Source organism: Lepidochelys olivacea (genome assembly GCF_965140295.1).
Source record: "Lepidochelys olivacea isolate rLepOli2 genome assembly, chromosome: 9".
Classification (NCBI taxonomy): Eukaryota; Metazoa; Chordata; order Testudines; family Cheloniidae; genus Lepidochelys; species Lepidochelys olivacea.
The window spans coordinates 82,677,365-82,696,109 of NC_140419.1; the positions used below are offsets into that span (position 1 = coordinate 82,677,365).

The 18,745-nt window shown below is 43.1% G+C and overlaps 1 protein-coding gene across 2 annotated transcripts in view; it reads right to left on the minus strand.

Annotated features, from left to right (window-relative positions):
- NEXMIF (neurite extension and migration factor) overlaps window positions 1-18,745 on the minus strand; it is a 226,168-nt gene that overhangs the window by 157,516 nt on the left and 49,907 nt on the right. The window lies entirely within an intron of this gene.

Sequence of the window (18,745 nt, forward strand, 5' to 3'; positions counted from 1 at the left end):
AGCTAGACTACTGCAAACTAAAATGACTGCTGCATAAAGCACAAAACTCCGCCTATCCAAGATTAGCATAGGGATAAACGATGAGATTCGCTGTGCTATATACAAAAGCCAAAATCACCAGTGCATTTACAGTTCAATATTCTCCTAATCTCATCTTTATTTCTAGTGCACAAATAAAGTTAATTATAAATGATTTTCTTTAGAAACCTACTAGCAACTGGAAATAATTCATGCATGTGCCGTTCGTGTTTATACATCCTTGACACCCAGTATAAACATCAAAACAAGGAATCCAGTCAGTAGCATTTGTTGTAATACATAGAATTTATAGAGAGAAGAGAAGTTACCATAAATTCTACCAGTAAATTCCCTCAGTGGCATCTTTCATGTTGTTATATATACACAAATACATACACACACATTTTATATTGACTTCTCAGTTTCTCACTTTCCATTACTAGATTATGTACTACATTGTAATGTGTGCATGTTTGTACATAAATCAGTAACAAAGTAACTGAAGACCTGATTTAAAAATACATATTTTATTTAAAATTTATTGATAAAAGTTATTTTTAAACATTGTCAAATAGCTATTATATTGTATGGAGCCACTTTCTTCACTGCTGTTCTAATAAGTTATTCAAAACAAATGTTACATCCTCTTTTGGTTCATTTCACACCATCCAATCTGCCCACCAAATGAGGCAAAGGTCTTGCAGAAACAACATATGTGACTGTGTAATTACAAACTGTAGCACAATACACATTTACAAAGGGGCAGAGTTGAGATTGTATTCTAACCTTAACTTCGGCATTTCCTGACTTGAGCCCTTAACTTTGTTAATTTAAGATGTCTTGTAAAATTTTTGTATAACGTTTCCTATATTTTTTTAAAGAACAAAAATCCTAAAAAGGACATTTACTATCTGCCTAGACAGCTTTGCGAGACAATTCTACAATTTCAGAAGCAAAATTGGATTGGTTCCTCATTTAAAAAAAAAAAAAGAAAGAAAGGTTACACACCCTGCGCACAAATGTCAGTAGGTAACAGAGACCCACCACTTCACATAAAAAGCTCCCTTCCCTCTTTACAACACATGAAGTAACTGTACAGTGCTATTAGACAACCCTATCTTCTTTACTGTTCAGTAACCACTAAGTGTAGTGCTTGTGTATAACTTGCTACAACTTTACATTCAGACAGTGACTTTAGCATGGAGTACATGTGAGTATTAAATAGCAAAGTTCTACAAGGTGATACACAGGGGACAGTTTTGGTGGATGCTGGGGAGAGCAAGAGTGAGAAGGGTGCACCAGTCCCCTCTCTCCTTCACTGACACCTGGTGGGTCACACTCCACCTGAGTAGGAGATGCTAGTTCAAATATCACTGCACCTAAGCAGCCCCATAGAAGGAGTGGAAAGAAGGACAAGAGACCAGCATATGACAAACTTGGTGGTGGAGGGTCTTGAGTCACATACATGTGTCCGCTAGACCCGCTGGCAATTTTACTAGTTCAGCTGGCCGATGGCTCCTTCAGGTAATTACAAAACTGGGCATGGATTTTTATAAAACCACAAGAGATGCCAACAACATGTCCTGCTGGATTTCAGGGATACCCTAAGTAAGTATAGGTTTCAGAGTAGCAGCCGTGTTGTTCTGTACCCGCAAAAAGAAAAGGAGGACTTGTGGCACCTTAGAGACTAACCAATTTGTTTGAGCGTAAGCTTTCGTGAGAAGTGAGCTGTAGCTCACAAAAGCTTAGGCTCAAATAAATTTGTTAGTCTCTAAGGTGCCACAAGTCCTCCTTTTCTTTTTCCTAGGTAAGTAGCAACTAACCCTGCCTTACTCACTGCACATGTGCATCAGACAGCATCTTGGCCAATATACTGGGAATTGTACAGGGGACCTACAAAGCTAAAAGCATGAGCTGCAACAGTTTGAGCTAGAGCCAGGGCTCTCTAGGTGCAGCTGTAACAACTCACATCATTTGCAAATCTGGTACATAGGGGGGATTCTAACATATACTCCCTGGTGTTTTACACACATGCACATGTGGGCAGCAGGGCCACAGCTCCTGGCCACCGTGGGCAGCAGGGGTCCCCCACAGCTCCAAGCTGCTGTGGGTGCCAGGGCCATACCTCCTGGCCACTGCAGGTAGGGGGGAGGGTGCTGGAGCTTCCAGCCACCATGGGCAGTGGGGGCCCCCCGTGCAGCTCCCAGACGACGCAGGCAGCGAGGCCCCCTGGGGCTCCCAGCAGCCGCAGGCGCCAGTGCCGTAGCTCCAGGCTGCCGCAGATGGCGGGGACTACCCCGCATCTCCTGGCCACCATGGGCATCACGCCCCCCCTCAGCTACTGGCTGCCGTGGACAGCGGGGCCCCCCAGAGCTCCCGGCAGATGCGGATGGCAGGGGCCCACCGGAGCTCTGAGCTGCAGAGGGGATCCTTCAAAGCTCCCAGCCACCATGGGTGGCAGAGGTCTCCCGGAGCCCCGAGCCAGGGGACCCTGGAGCTCTGAGACCCCATAGGCGATGGAGGCCTCTAGAGCTCGGAGTGGCCCCGCAGCTGCCCAACCTCTGCTGGCAGTGTGGGACCCCACAGCTGAGCTCCCCATTTTGTCAGGGATATTTTTAGTAAAAGTCAGGGATAGGTCACGGGCTTCTGTGAATTTTTCTTTGTTGCCTATGACCTGTCCCTGACTTTTACTAAAAATATCCCTGACAAAAACCTTAGCCTCACCTATGATAGAAGGCTGAAAAAATTGGTTTTGTTTAGTCTGGAAAAGGGAAGACTGAGGGGGAACATGATAGCAGTTTTTAAGTACAATAGAACCTCAGAGTTATGAACACCAAAGTTATGAACTGACCGGTAAACCACACACCTCATTTGGAACTGGAAGTATGCAATCAGGCGGCAGCAGAGACCAAAAAAAAACAAAAAACAAAAAAAAAAGCAGCATATTTCTTCTGTGTAGTCATGTTTCAAAGATGTATTAAGTCAATGTTCAGTTGTAAACTTTTGAAAGAACCATAAAGTTTTGTTCAGAGTTATGACCATTTCAGAGTTACAAACAACCTCCATTCCCGAGGTCTGAAGTTCTACTGTACATAAAAGATTGTTATGAGGAGGGAGAAAAATTGTACTCTTTAACCTCTGAGGATAGGACAAGAAGCAATGTGGGGCTTAAACTGCAGCAAGAATGGTTTAGGTTGAACATTAGGAAAAACTTCCTAACTGCAGTTATACACTGGAATAAATTGCCGAGAAAGCTTGTGGAATCTCTGTCACTGGAGATTTTTAAAAGCAGGTTAGACAAACACCTAACAAACACCTGTCAGAGATGGTCTAGAACAGGGGTAGTCAATAGGTGGACCCAGGCCAAATCCGGATGGCAAGACACTTTTGAACGGACCATGAAATCTTTGTATTTATTATCATTGGGTTTTTTAATTATTTTCTCTGGAGTCTGGACCTTGACCATACCTTGACCATGAAATTTGGACCTTGCCAAAAAATAATTCACCACCTCTGGTCTACAAGATAATACTTAGTCCTGCCTTGAGTGCAGGAGACTGAACTAGAAGACCTCTCAAGGTCCCTTCCAGTTCTACAATTCTATGATTTTATTGCCGTTTGAAACACAATTCAACATATACAACTTTACAAATGAAATAATTAACTCCTACACCCCCAAAATAAAAACAAGAGTACATATTTAAGCAACTGAGAATGAAGGTTGAAACCCCATCAATAATAAAAAAGAAAGCATATAATAGCTTATTGTAAGTGATATCTCCACAGCTTTTGATCACATTAATTATTTCCAGTTTGACCTCTCTCTCAGTTAATCGTTTCTAATCTTCCTTGCTAAACTGGCATAGAGTTGAATAAAGCTTTTTGGTGCCCATTTGTTCTACCGCATGACATCACAAGATGCCTGCCAATAACACAGAGATGTCTAAAAGCTTTGAAATTCTTGGCTTTGGAACTCCAGGTTTTCTGAGAACTGTTAATTTATTTTGGCTAAAATCCTAGCTTTTGGCTCCACTTGAAAAAAGTGTCTCTCACACAATAATTAAACTTGTAGTGGACAATACTGCAGCAATGAGAGAGAACTCCAAAAAGAATATATCGTCTAGTCACGTCTTAGTGAGGTTTCTGGTTTTGCTGCCATGACAAGAAGCAGCGCAGGAGATGTGCAACAAGAGTGCAATTTAAATTCTAATTAGACAATTAGGGGAAAAGAAATGGTGTTTTTGTCAGACAAAGCTTTATATATTATTATAAAATTAAAGAAAGCTTAGCCACCAGCATAGACTGCTCAGCCATCAATTAACAAAATACAGTTTAAATTCAGTCCACGTAAAATTTCAGTGAGACAAGGTGGGTGAGGTAATATCTTTTATTGGACCAACTTCTGTTGGTGAGAGAGACAAGCAAGCGTACACAGAGCTCTTCTTCAGATCCTAGGACCAACCTAGTTAAAACAACACAGCATACATAAAATTCAGTGTAAGTCATTAGATTTTACAGCAGCAACCAAATTAGCTGTTTTGTTTTTTTTAGGCAAAGGCTTCACGTGATCTCAGATGTATCCCTTTGGTAGTGTAAAGTACAAGTCAGGAGAAACCTCACCTCTCACACCCGTGTGGTTGATTCTCCATGGAACAGAGATAAAACTAGAGGACGTTACAAAGGCAGTTTCCCTGACTCTTCAAAATGTCAAGGATGCAGTCTGGGCCTTCGGCCTGCTCTCTCTCTCCAGGTGTGGCAGTATTTCACTGCACTGCTGTGTCACTAGGGGACCAGGGTGAGCCGAATAAAAATGGCACAGAACTGCAGGTTCAAATATGTTACAAAATAATCTGCAAAAATAGCTGGTCCTTTTAAGAAATACAATTCTCCATGGAAACGGACGCTCTCAATTCCAGCAGAATAGAAAAAGCAGATTCATATTACTGAAGGAAATGTTGATATATTTAGGATTTTATAGTTCTAACCTTCAAAAAAAGAAAGTAGCAGTCACCGGTCAACTACACCTTCTCAAATCCTTACACTTTCTCATCTTTCTCTTCAGTGGCTCTGTAAATATTTGAGCAATAAAAAAGTACTGTAAAGTGTTTTGGATGTTTTTTTTATAATTGTGCATCTAAAATTAAAGAGACCCATGACTCAAAACACCTGCACATATAAAGAATATACTTCAGAACATTTAGGTGTGGAAGCAAGAATGGAATCAATCAATATGACTGTAAAGAGTACAGTATATTTCAACATCTGTGTATTCCAAAATTACTATATACTAGCAAATACCAGATTAGCCATTTCTAATCTCTGTTTCATCCAAAACAGTTCCCACTTAGATTATCTGATTGGGAGCTAAATATTAATTAACAAACCCTAACCTGGAAGATCCACTTCTCCACATAACACTATCTACCAATCAGTGAACTGTTATCTACAGAGTCTAGAAGACACAACTCTACAAAAGAACTGAATAGCATATTTTACATAAAGAAAAAAAACGATGCAGCCTCAAAATGTTAAAGGGATGGACTATCAAAAAGCAGCCCTATAGGAAGCAGTATTAGATATCTAATGAGTCTGTCTCAGAAAGTAAGAAGAGGTGGCGAGCATCAAACTATACAAAAAAAAAAAAGAGTATGCTCTCACAAAAAAACACATAAAGCTGACTTTGCTATGTTAACTCACAGTGCTTAATGTCTTTTCAATTTGTTATATGACTTATGGGTGAAAAATATAGGAAATATGCATAATACCAAAAATTAAATATAATCACTTTTCATAACGGACTGTTAAGTCAATTGGCCCTTCTGCCTCCTGAATCTGTTTTCTGCTTTTACTCCAGACCTTGTATATTTCAATACAAAAGATAAAAATCCACAACATTCATTCTAAGTATCTGCTTCTCCAACGCATCTTTTATGAGCCCAAACACTAAGTCCAAACACTAACTGAATTCCTGCGAAAGTTCAGATTCTACCCTGACCTCCCAATCCAAACTTCATGATTTGACATAATCTCTGTTAGCGCCTGCATACTTGTGCACTAATCCTAGCCCATGTTTCCCTCTATTTCAACCTATTCAGTCACTTCTTCTTGGCTTTTTGACTAAGATCAAACATAGCTCCCATACCCATCTCTGTAACTTTTTCCACTCTACCCAAAATGCATGGCATTCCTTCCCCATCCAGGTTCACTAAACCAACACCCTCTCTCCTTGTTCTTATGCCTCCCTAAAGACTATGGGGCAGATACTCAGCTGGTGTAAATTGTCACTGAACTCAATGTAGCTATGAAAATTTACATCAGCTGAGCATCTATCACTCAGTTTTCTTCCACTGCCTGCAAAAAGACCATCAAACATTTCAAAATTTAAAACCACCACCATGAATCCCCACCTATGGACTTTCCAGTGCAATCTGTCATAGCAATGAATGCCTTATAGATTGTGCACCTTGTGGCAAGGACCATCTTTACAGCACACTGCTGTTATTTGTTTAAAATAATACTAGGTCATCATCCAAAATGCCCAACATCTGTCTGGTCAGCAAGGGAAACTATATTCCTTCCTTGGAGGTGAATGCACTCTGACTTAATAGAGTAATTCTATCTTTAACTTCTGAGACAGGAAAGGTTATTTTTATTATTCAAACCAAACTTCCAGACAACATAAAAATTGGGTTAAAGCTGAGGTTAAACACTAACCTTTGAAAGTCTGATCCTTTCAGGCAGCACCATTCAGACCTACAGAGTGGGTATCTTAATCAAGACTTCAGAACAAAATCTCAACATTTAATCCTTAATCCTACCAATCATCAAAACTTGAAAAATATGTAGTTTGCATGAAAGAAAAAAAAGACTTTAGCTTTCCCTCAGTTTGAGAAGGTAAAGGATAATCTACAATGATTAAGAAAGTTTTGATGGCTTAACGTGCTCAAATTGTCATTTTATTTTTATATTAGCCACATTTTATTAAGTGACTTGTCTCAAAGATAATATAGATTTATACAAAAAAGATTACTACTATTCCCTGTCTTAAGAACGGGTGCATTTTCAGCATACATAGCTTACTAACCAATATTCACTGTAGTCAATTTAAAATTTAGAAATGAACAAGTTCTAATTGAGTTTGTCCTGTAAATTAATACAGCTCCAACAAAGATGTCTATTTGTTTAGATATCACCTGTATAAAGATCATTAATAACACAACAGATGATTGGCCAAATCTAAGGGAAATGTGCAAATACAGGCAAAATAACAAGGGATATCACTCCTTATGATGCAGAACCAGTTTGTATCTCACCAACCATAAATTCCAAGGGTTAGAGTCTGTCTTGTGTGTCTCAGCCCAGGAGGAAGAGGCAGCTAAGGTGGCACTAAGCAGTGTCTTAATGTGTTTTCAGCCTCCGAGCCCTCAGCTATCTGGGGCCAGGGCAGCACCCATTATGATTTAGACAGCCCTGTAGGGATGTCTACATTGTAACAGCCTCCCTAACCTGCCCTAAACTCAGAATGTTACAGATCTGTATGCTCTAGCCCCACACACAACAGGCCCCTCCCCTCTCCAGGATATTCCCTATGGCAGGGCTTGCCACAGGGACCCAGCTTCAGAAGATAGCCTGTCGTGCACCAGGAGAATTCTCCTCCAGCTGGATCCTTTTACCTGGTTCAGAGTACAACTGAGAATGTCGTACATGCTCAAATTCCATACGAAGCATTATGATTTATGAAACATTTAAGATAAAGGGACATCATCAACTTGAAATCTAGTCAAATTTTTTTTAAAGAGTTAAATATAGTTTCAGATGTTACATTGGCCTCAAGTCACTTTACCAGTTTTTGTGCTTTAAGAAACACCCTTTGTATTTTTTTAAATGTTTCTCTCTCCCTGTTGTATGTGAACGACCCACAGAAATAAAAGGGGAAACTTATTATTATACCAGATTGGAAGCTGCAAAACTGACAGTATACAAACACATAAAATAAATTAGAACAAAATAATTTTTCCCCTTTAAGCGCTTTCAGTTACAGTTAACTGCAGGTGTTACTTGCAACAACAGTATGTAAACAAAAAAAGTCAAAAAGAAGTCGTGATTTTCAAGTTGACTGATCCCTGTAAAGTAATTGTACAGTTGCATCAGGCAAGGTCCAAATACACAGTACGCATTTATAGCTGAACGGGAAATGGTTTTGTAAATGCTATTCCCAGGTACAGAAACGAGGAAGAGGGAAGAAAATTAGAGGTCAGGATTTTTGTTTTGTTTTGTTTATTGAGAGATCAATCCCCTGTCATCCAGCTGTTGCATCCATGACCATCTTGACTAATAGCCATTGATGGACCAATCCTCCAAGAACTTATTCTAATTTTTTTTTTAACACAGTTATACTTTTGGCCTTCACAACATCCCCGATCAACAAGTTCCACAGGTTGGCTGTGCCTTCTGTAAAGAAGTACTTCCTTTGCTGCCTCTTAATTTCATTCCATGACCCCTGGTTCTTGTGCTGTTTGAAAGGGTAAATAACACTTCCTTGTTCACTTTCTTCGTACCATTCATGATTTTCTTTTCTATTTCTACCATTGTGTCTCTTTTCTAAGCTGAACAACCCCAGTTTTTAATCTCTTATGGAAGCTGTTCCATACCCTTCATCATTTTTATTGCCCTTCTCTATACTATCTCCAGTTTTAATATATCTTATTGAGAGGTGGTGACCAGAACTGTACACAGTATACAAGATGTGGGCGTACCATGGATTTATATAGTGGCATTATAATATTTTCTGTCTTATCATCTATTCCTTTCTTAATGGTTCCTAGCATTCTATTAGCTTTTTTTTTTTTTTTACTGCTGCTGCACATCGAGTTGACGTTTTCAGAGAACTATCCACAATGACGCCAAGATCTCTTTCTTGAGTGACAACATCTAATCTAGAACCGGTCATTTTGTTCATATAGTTGGGATTACATTTGCCAATGTGCATTATTTTGTATTTATCAACATTAAATTTCATCTGCCATTTTCTTGCCCAGTCACCCAGTTTTGTGAGATCCCTTCAGAACTCTTCGCAGTCAGCTTTGGACCTCACTTTCTTGAGTAATTTTGTATTGTCTCCAAACTGCCAAGTCACCGTTACCCACTTTTCCAGATCATTTATGAATATGTTGAACAGCACTGGACCTAGTACAGATCCTTGGGGGACTCCACTATTTACCTCTCTCCACTCTCTCCACTTTCCTATCTTTTAACCAGGTACTGATCCATGAGAGGACCTTCCCTCTTACCCCATAACTGCTTACTTTGCTTAGGAGCCTTTGGAGAGGGACCTTGTCAAAGGCTATCTGAAAGTCCGAGTACATTCTACCCACTGGATCAACCTTGTCCACATCTTTGTTGACCCCCTCAAAGAATTCTAATAGGTTGGTGAAGCATGATTTCCCTTTATAAAAGCTGTGTTGACTCTTCCCCAACATACCATTTTCACCTATGTGCATGATCATTCTATTCTTTACTTTGGTTTCAACTAATTTGCCTGGTACTGAAGTTAAGCTTACTGGCCTATATTTGCCAGAATTGCCTCTGGAGCCTTTTTTAATAATTGGTGCTACAGTAGCTATCCACCTGTTATCTGGTAGAGAGGCTGATTTAAGTGATAGGTTACATACCACAGTTAGCAGTTCTTCAATTTCATATTTGAATTCCTTCAAAATTCTTGGGTGAATACCATTTGGTCCTGGTCACTTATTACTATTTAAATTTACCAGTTTGTTCCAAAGCCTCCCCTGATGACACCTCAATCTGGGGCAGTTCCTCAGATTTGTCACCTAAAAAGAATAGCTCAGGTATGGGAATTTCCCTCAAACCCTCTGCAATAAAGACTGATGCAAAGAATTCAGTTATTGGCTTCTCGGCAACAGCCTCGTCTTCCTTGAGTGCTCCTTTGGCACATCGATTGTCCAAAGGCCCGACTGCTTGTTTGGCAGGCTTCCTGCTTCTGATGTACTTTAAAAAAATTGTTGCTGTTAGTTTTTGTGTCTTTTGATAGTTGCTCTTCAAATGCTTTCTTGGCCTGCCTAATTATACTTTTACACCTCACTTGCCAGAGTTTATGTTCCTTTCTATTTTCCTCAGTACGATTTTACTTCCAATTTTAAAAGATGTCATTTTGTCTCTAACCACCTTTCTACTCTGTTTTTTAGCCAGGGTGGCATTTTTTTTTTGGTCCTCTTACAGTTACTCTGACCCCAAATTAAAAAGCAAAACAGTAAGAGGACCAAAAAAAATGCCACCCTGACTAAACAAGAGTAGAAGAGGTGGTTAGAGACAAAATATATATAGTTTGAGCCTCTATTACGGTGTTTTTAAAAAGTTTCTATGCAGCTTGCAGATATTTCACTTGTGACTGTTCCTTTTAATGTCTGTTTAACTAGCCTCCTCATTTTTGTGTAGTTCCCCTTTTTCCCCCCCTACAAGGATGTCAAATCTAATTACATTATGATTGCTATTACCAAGCACTTCAGCTATATTCACCTCTTGGACCATACCCTGTGCATCACTTAGGACTAAATTAAGAATTCTCTCCCCTGGCGGGTTCCAAGACTACCTGCTCCAAGAAACAGTCATTAACGGTGTCTAGAAATTTTATCTCTATATCCAATCCTGAGGTGACATGTTCCCAGTCAATATGGGGATAGTCGAAATCCCCCATTATTTTTGGGTTTTCTGGTTTTGTAGCATCTCTAATCTCCCTGAGCATTTCAAAATCACCCTCACCATCCTGGTCAGGTGATCAGCAGTATATTTCTACTGCCATATTCTTTTATTCAAGCATGGAATTTCTATCCATCGAGATTCTATGGTACTGTTTGATTCATATAATATTTTTACTGTATTTGTCTCTATTATCTCTTTCACATACAGTGTCACTCTCCCCCAGCATGAACTACTGTGTCTTTCTTATATATTTTGTACACTGGTATTACCATGTCCCTTTGATTATCATTGTTCCACTGAGTTTTTGTGATGCCTATCATATCAATATCCTCACTTAATACCAGGCAATCAAGTTCGTCCATTTTCGTATTTAGACTTTTTGCATATGTGTAAATCACTTATAAAATCTGTCACTTTTTAGTTATCTGCCTTCATGTGATGTAATTGAATGGGATGCTTTTTCGTTAGACTGTTTCTCTTCAACTCCTATCCTCTCCTCTTTACTAGGATATAGAGTGTTTCTTTAGTAAATCCTCCCCAAAAGATACGTCTGTACAACCACGGGCTCCACCACACCAGTCACCTTTCCCCCAGCCCTTAGTTTCAAAAGCTGATCCACAACCTTTTCAATTTTACATGCCAGCAATCTGGTTCCATTTCAGTGCAGGAGAAGCCCATCTTTCCTGTATAGGCTCCTCCTTTCCTAAATAAACCTAACACCACTGTCTCATCCATGCATTGAGACAGTTCTACGTGGCTAACTGGCCATCCCCAGCCAGGGGCCCCTGGACAAGTGGCGGGCCCTGCACGCTGCCTGAGCCCCCTGGCTGCCCCCCATCCTGGGCGCCCCCCAGCTGGAATAAAAGCATTGGCCTCTAAAAAAAAAAAAAACACAACCACCTGGCCTTGCACATGGAACTGGAAGCATTTCAGAGAGGTCCTTAAATTTGGCCTCCAGGCCTCTCTGCTACCTTTCCCAAAGGTAATGATGCCTACATGTTCCAAGACCACTGGCATCTCCCCAGCACTGCACGTAAGTCTGCCTAGATGTCTCGAGAGGTCTGCAGCCTTTGCACCCAGCAGGCAATTCACCATGCAGTTCTCCCAGACATCACAAACCCAACTATCTCTATTTCTAATAATCCAGGGGTTGGCAACCTTTCAGAAGTGGTGTGCCGAGTCTTCATTTAGTTACTTAAATTGAAGGTTTCACATGCCGGTAATACATTTTAATGTTTTTTAGAAGACCTCTCTCCCTATAAAAGTCTATATATTATATAACTAAACTATTGTTGTATTGTAAAATAAACAAGGTTTTCAAAACGTTTAAAAAGCTTCATTTAAAATTAAATTAAAATGTTGATCTTATGCTGCCAGCCCGCTCAGCCCACTGCTGGTCTGGGGTTCCGTTCACCTAGGCCAGCAGCGGGCTGAGCGGGGCCTGCGGCCAGGACACCTGTTGGCAAGGGGCCAGCAGCCAGAACCCCAGACCGGCAGTGGGCTGTGCGGGGCCGGGATCCCAGACCGGCAGTGGGCTGAGCGGCTCAGCCCGCTGACGCTCAGGGGTTCCATCCGCCGGCTCCTGCCAGCCGGGATTCCGGCTGCTGGACCCGCTCAGCCCGCTGCTGGTCCTGCCCACATACAGTGGGTACCTACCTTCTCCCTGGTTCTGGCCCATTCTCTTCCTCTTTCTGCACTGAGCTGAGGGTGGGAGTGCACTGAGCACAGGGCTGGGGGTGAGGGAGCAGACTGGAGGTTGGAGTGTAGGATCTAGCCAGGAGCTAGAATGAGGGAGGGGGCTCAGGTTTGGGGCAGGAGGTTTCGGTGTGGAGTGCTTACCTGGGCAGCTCCCATTTGGTGTGAGGGGTGCAGGTGGGAATGTGGGGGGGAGGGTGCAGGAGCTCCCGTTTGGTGCTCAGGGTGGGGGTGGGGATGTGGGGGGTGCAAGAGTCAGGATGTGGGGGGTGCATGGTGTGTGGGGCGGGGCTGGGTTTGTGGGGGGTGTGAAGAGTCAGAGCAGAGGGCTGGGGGCCTGTGAGGGGGGTGCAGGTGTCAGGGCATGGGGTGTGGGGGGCCTGGGTATGTGTGGGGGTGCCAGAGTCAGGGCTGGGGTCATGGGGGGGTAAAGGAGTCAAGCAGAGGGCTGGGTGTGTGTGAGGGGGGTACAGGGCTCAGGGCAGGGGCCTGGGGTGTGTGGGAGGGGGGATCAGGGCAGAGGGCTGGGGGTGTGGGCTGGGGTCGTGGGGTGCTCACGGCAGGGGGCTGGAGGGGGTATGCCCCGCTTCCACCCCCCCTTCTCCAAGGCCCTGCCCCCGCTTCTTCTCTGCTTCCGCCAGGAGCAGCAAGCAAGCTCCTCCCCCACTCCCTCATAAGGGCCATCAGCTGATCGGCGGGCAGGGAGGGATGGAGAGGAGGAGGAGGGGCAGGAACCCAGCACACTGCGGGAAGAGGCAGGGGAGCCGGCAGGACAAAGCTTCTGCCCCTTGCCCCCACAGGAGGGGGCAGGAGGGCGAAGAAGAGCGGGCCGGGCCGGGCAGGGCAGGATTTTTAATGGCACGCTGCTGCTTCCCCGGCAGGCAGCAGCGTGCCATTAAAAATGGGCTCACGTGCCGTCTTTGGCACATGTGCCATAGGCTGCCGACCCCTGTAATAATGGAATCCTCCATTACTATTACCTATCTCTTCCTAATAACTGGGATCCCCTTCTCTGGAGGGTTATCCTCAGTGCAAGATGATACCATCTGGAAGAAGGGCCCCAATATGGGATTGTTTCTCTCTGCTCCAGCGATGTTCTCCTTCCCCGAGACTTTCATCCTCACTAACAGCACAGAGACTGTCAGACTGCGGGTGGAATCACTTTACTGTATCCCAGGAAGTCTTGGCTACATACCTCTCCTCTCTGTCTCCATTAGCTCCTCCAGTTCAGCCACTCTGGTCTCAAGAGCCCATACTCTGTTTCTGAGAGCCATGCACTCCTTGCATCAAACATACAAATGGCACTTGCTCACAAGGTAGATAATCATACATACTGCATACAGTGCAATGAACTGGACAGCCCCATCTCTGTGGCTGGACTTCTACCTGCAGGATTTTTACTCTTGCAGGGGCTTTTGTTTGTTTCTTTGTTCTTTGTGTGTGGTTTCTTTTGTTTGTTTGGTTTGTTTCTTTTTTTGTGCGAGGGGTGTTATTGGCCTACATTACAGAATGTTTATTAGGTGAATCTGGCTCTCAGTGCTCCCTTGCTAAACTCCCGTTTGCTGCACCTATTCACTAGCTCCTCTCTTTAACACAATTTTTTTAAAAAAAATGCTAAAAGGGTCCCACTATAGACTTATCGCAAAGGAAAAAAACTGGAAATTGTACACATCAGTGATTTGGGCAGAGAGTTTAGTGAAGAGTATAGAATTCATTGCTGTTCTTCTAAACAAACTGTCTTGTTTCATTAGCTAGGAAGTACATTAGTTTCACATGGCTAGATAATCATATTCTGTTCAAGTGCAGAGAGATTGTGTAAAATCAAAATACAGCACCTTGGATTCCTCTATGTCCCTTCAAGAGAAGACAGTTGCACTGTATTGTGAAGTCGTTTTTCATCCACAAGTCTCCACTAAAAGGAGAGTTTCACTAGAGCAGTGGTAACCAACCGTAGATTGCGATCGACTGGTCGATCCTGGAGTCTCTGCCAGTCAATCGCAGTCTCCGGCCGCTAAAAGTCCAACGGCACAGTGCTAAGGCAAGCTCCCAGAAGCAGCCGGCATGTCCCCGGGCAGGGCAGGAGGGGGGCAGGGATCTCCACACACTGCTCCTGCCTGCAAGCACCACCCCTGAAGCTCCCATTGGCCAGGAACAGGGAACTGTGGCCAATGGGAACTGCGGGAGCGATGCTTGCAGGCAGGAGCAGCGCACAGAGCCACATGACACACACACACATCCAGGGTCCGCAGGGGCATGTTGGCCTCTTCCAGGAGCAGCGTGGGGCCGGGGCAGGCAGGGAGCCTGCCTTTGCCCTGCTGTACAGCCAATCGGGAGTCGCCTGAGGTAAGTGCCACCTGGCTGGAGTCCACACCCCAACCCCCAGCCCTGACCTCCCCCCAGAGCCAGCACCCCATACCCACTCCTGCACACCAACACTCTGCCCCAGCCCGGAGCCCCCTCCTGCACTCAAACTCCCTCCCAGAGCTTGCACCCCTCACTCCCTCCTGAACTCCAACCCACTGCCCCAGCCTCCTCCCACTCTCCGAACCCCTTGGTGCCAGCCCAGCCCAGAGCCCTAAACCCCAAACCCTTGCCCCAGACCAGTGAAAGTGAGGGAGGGTGGGGGAGAGTGAACGATGGAGGGAGGGAGGCATGAAGTGAGTGGGGCGGGGTAGATCTTGTGCGTAAAAAGGTTGGAGACCACTGCACTAGAGGAATCTGGCAAATTATTTCACTCCTTGTCAACTTGGGGAATGGTAATGGGGCTTCTCTCTCCACTCCATTCAACCACAAGCGGGTACTGAGCTTCAGCTGCAAGTGCACCTCTACAGATATATTTACTTGCAATGGGAGACAGCTATAAGATGACTGGCACGTCTCTTCTTCATTCCACCTGGAGAAACTTTCACCCTTTCTCCTCTGCTGAGCAAGGCCCCAGTTTAGCAAAGCATTTTTAAGCACAGGTTTAATTTTAAGCACATATTTAACACCCTCCTTCTTCCCTAAGCCTTGAAGCACATGTGTAAGTCCACTGAAGGCAATGGGATTTATGCGTATGCTCAAAATACTTTACTGAACAGGGATGGAATTACTCAACTGCATGAAGTGCTTCCCTAGAGCAGGAGGAGGAAGGTGATAAATGCTGAATTCCAAGGAGGTTAACACCTAATAAGTAGCTGGCATTCTTCACATTCCCAGGCTGCATCTTCACTGCAAAAAGTGATTGTGGAACTACAGATAACTATCTCAATGTAAAATTGTAGTGGAGACAGGTAGCTTTTATCTCAGTGAACTAGTAGGGTTCAACCCTGTACTCACACTTGGGGTTTAAAGTTTTTACCTCCTTTTAGCTAGTCAAGATAAAAACCACAGCCAAAGGATTTAGCACCAGCGAACTCATTTTCACCATTTCACTAAAGCGATGTTTATCATAAGCAGGCTCTGCTATGTAACACAAGACAAGGTGTGACCACTTTACAAAAATGTTTTGTGTTTGGGCATAATTGTGAACAACTGATGGTCAGCATTGTGTCCCCTAAGTCAGTTGTTCACAATCCTGTTTCAAACATGTTACATTTTTGCAATGTACACAAGCCCCAGGAAGTTAACCCATAGATAAACAAATATAGTATTCTCTTTTACCAGGAAGGGAAGCACATTTATATAAGTTCTCATATCATCAAAAAAAACCTCGCCATCACATGATCATATTGGCGGGGAGGGGAGAAGTATTGATCACGTGGCCTTCAAACAACCCCTAACCCCTCCAAGCTCATTGTCAAAAGCAAGCTCGCCACAGGCCAGTACACACCAACTCAAAGTGGCGCCGGAACCTAACATAACAAATGCAAAACCTGCAGTCATATCTCCACTGCTACAATAATCAATACCCCCCCCCAACACACTTTTCCAGATCCATGGGTTTTACATATGCCTATCACGACATGTGGTGTACCTCACCCTGTGCATTAAATGCTCCAATAACAACTATGTGAATGAAAAAAATAATCACTCTCTCTCAAATGAACTTGCACAGAAAAATGATAAAACACAAAAACTCCATGTCACCCATAGGCAAACACTTTTCACAAAATGATCACTCCATATATGACACCTCAGTCCTCGTCCTCAAAGGAGACCGCCACAACACCTTCAAAAGACGAGCTAGGGAACTTAAATTCATAACTCTGTTAGACACCAAAAATCATGGACTCAATACAGATGCCAGATTGATGGTTCATTACAACAATCTGTAACCCACTAACCCTTCTTTGTCCTCCAACTGTAGAGGTGTTAACTCTCCACCTCACCTTGAATGATCTTTTGCAACAGGTGTTAACTCCTTATCTGTTCCACTTCTTATTGAGCTGTGACACTCTGAGTAGCATTCCCAGATCTGAAGAACTGCGTGTAAGCTCCAAAGCTTCTCTTTCACCAACAGAAGTTGGTCCAATAAAAGATATTATCTCACCCACCTTGTCTCTCTAACGTCTCTACAAAAGCAACCAACCATAGATAGCTGAATTGTCCATCAGTTAGGGAGTACTGATTTATTATTTTTAAAAGTGAACTGACTGGGGACCATTGAGTTGTCCAGCAGCTCCTATGCGACTCTGTGATCTTATTTACATTATTCTTAGAGACAAGGAGGGTAAGGTATCTTTTATTGGACCAACTTCTGCTGGTGAAAGAGATAAGCTTTTGAGCACCACAGAGCTCTTCTTCAGTTGTCTCTCATATCCTGGGACCAACAAAGCTACAACAACACTTTCATTGTCCTTCTTACACACACTCACTTGTGTCTTATCTCAGAGGAACAGACAAACTCTTTGGGGAAGGAACCACATCTATCTACACCTCGCATACTGGTACCTCCGATCTTGAATAGGGTTTGTAGGTGCTACTGAAGTACAAATAATACACAACAATGAAATAATAAATTCTGAAGTATTGTTACATGTAGGGGGACACTATCAATGTGTTGTTGTTTTTTCTTTTTTAACTGACTAATGTGGGCTGGGATTTTCAGAAGGCAGTTGGCATCCAAATGGTATTTGGGTATGTAGCTCCATTAGGCTCCTCTGAAGTCCCAACATTAAAAAACTCTAGCTCCTGTTGAGAACTCCTCTAAGTAAATTCTGAATTTTTGTTTAAATCCTTTAAAAATGCGTATAAGGGATTTTCCGCTCTTCTTTTCATGTTTATAAGAGTCCTTTCAGAAGGGAGAAAATGACTGACTATACAGAAAAACAGTGAAACTGTCCATACACAAAGAACTGTCAAAAACATAGATTAAAAGTAGACTAAAAAAATTGCTAATTTCTTTCTATCATAATAACTTCAGGTGTTGGAAGTAACTATAGTAGGTACAAAACTTTCAGGCAAAAAGTAATTTGCATGTTGATGTCTCTTTAACCCCATTAGTGGAAATGGAGGAAGATGAATGAGAAGTCTCATGCTGAGAGATAGGGTGCCTTTATGCATGTTTATCATGAGCTAATACCTTTATGAAAGTCCTTGGAAATATTGCTTTGAAGATGGAATGCAAAGCGAAAAAAAAGTAGTAAGTTTTGACCTTTGCTAGCTCTTTATGTAGTATCAAGACCAACTCTAACTTCTTGTTTCTTCTCTCTCTCTCTTAAAAACAAAACATTTTTTCCTTTTGCTCTTACACTGGAATATCAGGCTCTTTATTTTCCTCTCTTTGCTAAAAGATCCTGAAGGACTTGAATAAAGATGTCAACATCGAGCTGTAACCCAAAGTACGTCTACACTGCAGCTGGGAGCATGCCTCGCACCCCAGGTAGACAGACATGCGCTATGGTCTGCTCTAGTTGTGCACTAAAAATAGCAGCGCGGGCTTCACAGCACAGGCAGCGGCATAGGCTGCCCACCCCAGTTTAGACGCAGGGGGTCAGGCAGGTCTATACTCCAGCGGCTAGCCCATATTGCAACATCCACACTCTTTTTTAGCTCACTGGCTTAAACAGAGCTAGCATGTGTCTGTCTATCCTGGCTGGGAGGGCACACTCCCAGCTGCAGTGCAGACACCCTAAGCTGCAGCAATCCCTCCTGCAATGCCCTTCCTCTCATTCTTTAGAAAGCAAAGACCTAAAATCTTACAAATATAAGACTACACTCAAAACGCTACAGCAGCTCAGCTGGAGGGCTGCAGCTGCGCCGCTGTAGCATTTCAGTGTAGACACTCACTACAGCAACAGGAGGGATTCTCTTGTCACTGTAGTTTGCCCTAGATCGACCCAGTGCTGTCTACACCAAGAGTTAGGTGGTCTTAACTACGTTGCTCGAGGGT